We start from the raw sequence: 6,000 nt of genomic DNA on the forward strand, positions 1-6,000 counted from the left end.
CTGAGAGCTGCTTTCTGAAGAAATGAGGACTAAAGAATAGGATGTATATGAAATTAACTGTGTATAAGGCTGCCATGATCCAATGTTCCCTGGATTAGAGTTTGGTCCAAGGCAGATAGAATGCTTTTCTGTGGAATTGACTCCAAAAGCCTGAGCAGGGAAGAAGGGCCAAGCCTTCTTTATCTCTCTAAAGGGTAAATCATAACTCCTGTGCATATGTGCATGTGCATATGTGTGCGCGGGGAGGATTCCATGGAACCTGAATTCAACTCAATATTACAACAAGAATTTATTAATGTTCAGTACCATTCAAAAGGGGAACAATTTTCCCATCACTGGAAGTGAGCAAATAGAGATCCAAAAACCTGTAGGGTAAGAGCTCAAAACCATGAGGGGAAATATTTTGTAAAATCTCAAAGAATGCTTCTCACACTATTTATATCATCTCCCTCCTAATAATTGTCTGGCTTCTTTTTTCATCAAGGTGGCAGCTGATGGGAACACAGGCAGAGCATTGGGGTCTTCACATCATGCTTTTAATCTTCCTTTCTCTAGATTGACATTGGTCAAGAAGGTCTTTCCTACGACCAACTACTTGTATGTATCTTAGAAAAAAACCTGAGATATGTATTTTACTTGCCAAGTGCCTGTAAAGGCACAATGCTACCCAAAAGGGTTTTCCCAAAGTGAATTAAAGAAGTATTCTAGGGGCACCTGGGTGGCTCAGTTGGTTAAGCATCCGACACTTGATCTCGGCTCAGGTCTGACTCTTGATCTCGGCTCAAAGCATGATCTCTCTCCCTCAGCCCCTCCTCCGCTTGTGAGCATGCTCTTTGTCTCTGTCTCTGTCTCTCTCTCCCTTTCACTCAAAAAATAATAATTGAAATAAGCATTCTACTCAAGCCAGGAGAAAAACACTATTCACATAACTTAAGCAGGCATTGGAAGCAATTATACTACAGTCGGAAGAGTAGTTACATGTTTACATTGCTAGAAACTATGTTCTACAAAGTCATGTCAAATATAGCAGCTATGAAAAATAAACATAAAAAGAAACAGGAATTTTATTAGATTAAATGTCTTTTCCTAGCAGCAGCTTATGGTTCTCTTTAGTCCACTTTCTGTTTTCATTAAACCAATCATGATTTCTTTAAGCCTTGAGGCACATGAACAAGGACTGGTTTCAGTGGTTTGGATAACTATCCCCCTGCATGGGATATTCGAGGTATTCACAGGGAGAAAGGCAACTGAATTTTCAAGTATCTTCATCTTTTACCCCAATCTACTTGGCTCTTGATAAAATGGAGTGAAAACTCTTTGTGTGTGTATGTGTGCGCGCGCGCGCGCGCACACACGCACACACACACACACACACACACACACAGCTCTTAATGGGATATATGTGGCTGTGAGTGCTCCGTATAAATAATGTGTTTGGTGATGTTTAGATCTTGTTTAGAATAACAGTTTAGGATTAAAACAGAGTTATAAGAAAGTATTTCTGGATTGCCAGAGTAAGGACCTTCAAAAAAAAATCTCAATAACGTTAACAAGAACACAGGAATCATTGTCAAAATGAGCTTTTTCAGAACTCTGAGAATTAACCAAAGTCATTCAACAATCCAAGAACTATTTATTCAAGAAAAATGGCTGAATCTCAACAAAAGCAATGAGCTTTGTGGTATTTTAACTATCTCTGTTCTCATTCCCCTCTCCCCAGCTCAGTGGTGGCCTTAAAATGTAACAGCTTCACAACTATGGTAGTTGTGAGAACCAGTAACTGGCAGCCACTGAAGGAGGCAAAATAGGCTCTGAGCTCCCTCAAAAAGCCCATTTTCAGAAAACTGCAATTGTCATTATTTGACTTGCCTAACACCTTTCTGGAAATCTCCACCTGCAGGGCTTGTGAACGGACTTAGAGCTGACTCACTGTGAGCGGTCTTTTTCCTGGGCCATTTAAAGAAAATAATGGTGATAGCAAATTATGGAGGCCGGACAAATGATATGTTAGCTGAGGTACTCAAGGAAGTCTTTACTCATAAGGTGATGCTTGTTCAGATGCCCAAGTTACATAATGGTGTGAACCATGTAGATCTCTGGGGGCAGAGGAAAAGAATTTTAGCCTGAAGTAACAGCAAGTCTCTAAAGTGGGAGCATGCTTGGTTGGAGAGGAAGATAAATTGATTGTAACCTTTCTTCCTCTGTCTTTACTTACTTGGGGATTCATTTGCTCTCGTGACTTCAACTCCATGACTATAGCACTTCTCACTAGGCCTCGGCTACACTATCTCCATATTCAGAACTCATTCAGAAAAGTTTTCATGAAACACTGATTCTGTCAGGTTTAGTCCCTGCTTAAGAACTTGTAGTTGACTCCTATTTACCTCCAATAAAAATCCAAGTTCCTCCCCACTTCTCCAGAGGCCTCCGCCAATGTGATCGTATGTTATATTTTTATCACTTGTGTTATTTTATGAACTTTGACTCCTATCACTCCCGTACTGACCGCTTCAGCTCAGCTAGCCATTCTCTCCTGGATGTAATTTTCCCCCTAATTTTTTTTATTGTGGCAAAATATACATGATATAAATTTTTACCATTCTAAGGGTTTAAAGTAATTACTGAGAATGAAGCTGACTTTTGCATTTTGCTATTTGTTTTCTGTATGTCTTATATCTTTCTTTTGTCCCTCATTTCTTTCATTACTGCCCTCTTTTGTGTTTGGCTGGATCTTTCTGTAATGTCACATTTTGATTCCCTTTTCGTTTCCTTTTGTTTAGATACTACAGATAGATTCTTTGTGACACCCACAGGGATTTTACATATAGCACCCTAAACTTACAGGAATTGACTTTAAATTGTTACCAACTTCACTTACATACAAAAACTGTGTTATGTTACAGCTCTGTCACTGTCCACTTTATGTTAATGAAATAAAAAATTACATCTTGAGCTCTTTTGCTCAAGTCCCGAGTAGCAGCAAGATGGACAAGTGTCACGGTCCTCCTACCACCAGGAAGCTCTGTAGCGACCAACGATGAGGTTCTGGTTGCTGGATTCGGTTGCAAAGGTCGTGCTGTCTGTGACATTCCTGGAGGTTGCTTTAAGGTTGTCAGAGTAGCCAGTGTCTCGCTTTTGGCCTTATACAAAGGCAAGAAGGAAATACCAAGATCATAAGTTTTGATGGTGAAAACATGACAATAATAAATTTTAATATGCCGAAAAATTACATTTTTATACATTGTGTACCCATTAACACAGATTTATTATTTTTTAAAGCATTTGTCTTGTAAAACCTATGGAAAATATAAAGTAGAGCTACAAACCAAAATTACAAAAATACTGATATTATATCTGTCCATGTATTTATCATTTATGAAAGATCATATTTCCATATGATTTGAGTTATTGTTTACTGTTCTTTCATTTCAATTTGAAGAATGTCGCCTAGCATTTTTTGTAGGATAAGTCTAGTGGCGGTGAACTCCCTCGGCTTTTGTTTATCTGGAAATGTCTTCACTTTTCCTTCATTCTTAAAGAACAGTTTTGCTGAGCATGGAATTCTCATTCGATGTTTTTTTTTTTCTTTCAACCCTTTAAATGTATCATGCCTTCTCTCTCCAAGTTTTCTGCTCAACAATCCACTGATAATCTGATTGAGGATCTCTCGTATGTGACAAGTCACTTTTCTCTCACTGCTTCCAAGATTCTCTGTTTTTGGCTTTTGACAATTTGTCACAATGTGTCGTGGTACTCTCTTTGGGTTTAGCCTAGTTGGAGTTCATTGACCTTGTACTTGTATATCCGTATCTTTGCCCAAATTTGGGAAGTTCTTGGCCTTTATTTGTTTCAATAATCTCATGCCCCTTTTTCTCTGTTTTCTTTTTCTTCCACTTCCGTAACACATATAGTGGTTACCTTGATCATGTCCTTAGTTAGGTTCTATTCACTTTTCTTCATTATTTTTTTTTCTTCTCAGTTTTAAATATTCAGTATTCAAGTTCACTGATTCTTCTTTTTGTTGCTTGAGTCGGCTGCTGAATCCCCACAGTGAATTTTTCAATTCAGTTATTGTATTTTTCAGCCTGAGATTTCAGTTCATTTCCTTTGAATAATTTCTATCTCTTTGTTGTTATTTTCATTTTGTTCATATATTGTTTTACTGGTTGTGTTTCCCTTTAACTCTTTGGGCATATTTAGGACAGTTGTCGAAAAATCTTTGTCTGGTATATTCAGTGACTGTGTTTCTTCAGGGATAGTTTCTGCCATTTTACTTTCTTCCTATGATTGGGGCATGTTTTCCTGTTTCTTGTGATATTTCTGTTGAATATTGAGCATTTGAATAAACACACACTTCTACCAGTCTTTGTGAATTGGTTCTGCATTAAGACAGACCTTCACTAATTACAAGGACATGTTGTGAATCTTTGGATCAGCCCAGCGTGAACCCTTAAGGTCTTGTGTGGTCTTTTGTGACCATGCATCTCGTCTGGCCCTGTTTGGGTGCTTTCTACAATTCCTCCATATACGTGAATGTTTTTGTTTTTGTTTTTGTTTATTGTTTAAGTATATATATTTATTTTGAGAGAGACACAGAGAGAGCACAAGCAGGGGAGGGGCAGAGAGAGAGGGGGCCAGAGGATCCAAAGCAGGTCCTGTGCTGCCAGCACAGAGCCTGACTTGGGGCTTGAACTCACAAACCGTGAGATCATGACCTGAGTCAAAGTCAGACACTCAACTGACTGAGCCACCCAGGCACCCCTACATGGATGTATTTAAAAGACTTAATTTCTCAGAGTCTCACCCCACCTTCTTCTCATGTTCTATTACATTCCATTATATTCTTCCACCCATATTCTCTTGCCCCAGGTGTTAGAAGACCTGTAGTCCTCCCGCATTTCCATGGCTTTTCCCATTCTGAGATCTGAGGTAGGTGAAACAGAGAGACATCGCTCAGGTATCGCTCAGATAGGGCAGAATGTTTCAAATAAGGTGTGCTCTATTCTCTCTAGTTCGAGAAAGGGAATAAGGAACTGGGCCAGCATTTCCTTCATATCTTGCCATGCTGCATGGGGGACGGAGTGAGGCAAGGGTAAATAAAAATGTCATAAAATTTCCCATTGCTTTGAATGTGGCTTTTTAAAAATTGTTCCCTTGGTTACTGCAGACCTTTCACTATTTCTCAGAGCTCCTATAACATTATTTTAGCCAGCCTCCAGTTGTGTTTCAAATGTTTCTCTGGGGAATGTGGACCCATAGCTTCCTCGTCTGCTATCTTACTGCTATTGCTCTTCGATATGATGCTGTGTTTACTTCTGTCCTTCCTTACATGCCAACACTTCTACCCACAGTATCCTTGCTTCTCTTTCCTCCATCTGTTAGTTTCATGTACTGGTGAAGAATATGGGTTCCAGAGTCAGTCAGACATTGCCTTGAACCAAGATGTGTCACTGATTTGAGATGTCATAATGTCACCGGGCCTCCATTCCTCATCTCTAACATGAGTGTGCAATGATAGCAATTCTACTTCCATTTAAGACAATAAGATAATATCCTTAATGTACAGTCCAAACTCATAGTTTATTCCTTAAGGTTAGTTGCTGCTATTGTTATTACTATTACTGCAGATAAATACCATTTTGCACTTACCAGCTCTGTGACCTTAATTCAGCAAGTTATTTAACCACTCCAAGATTCAGTCTTGAAATGTGGCTAATTATAGCATGTATCTTGTCGGAATGTTAGGATTAAATGAGATAATGCATATGACACGCTTGTAATAATGTGGGCACTAGTGCTTAGATGAATGGTTAAATGCTTCATGGGATTGGCAAAGGTGAAATCACAGTTGTGGAATGATTGGAGTAGTTATGAAAAAGTTAGGATTTAAGTTTGGTCGTTACAAATAAGTATAATTTGGGGTGCCTGGGTGGCTCAGTCGGTTAAGCGTCTGACTCTTGATCTCAGTTCAGGTCTTGATCTCAGGGTCATGAGTTCAAG

This window comes from Felis catus, chromosome X (assembly GCF_018350175.1).
Source record: "Felis catus isolate Fca126 chromosome X, F.catus_Fca126_mat1.0, whole genome shotgun sequence".
Taxonomy (NCBI): domain Eukaryota; kingdom Metazoa; phylum Chordata; class Mammalia; order Carnivora; family Felidae; genus Felis; species Felis catus.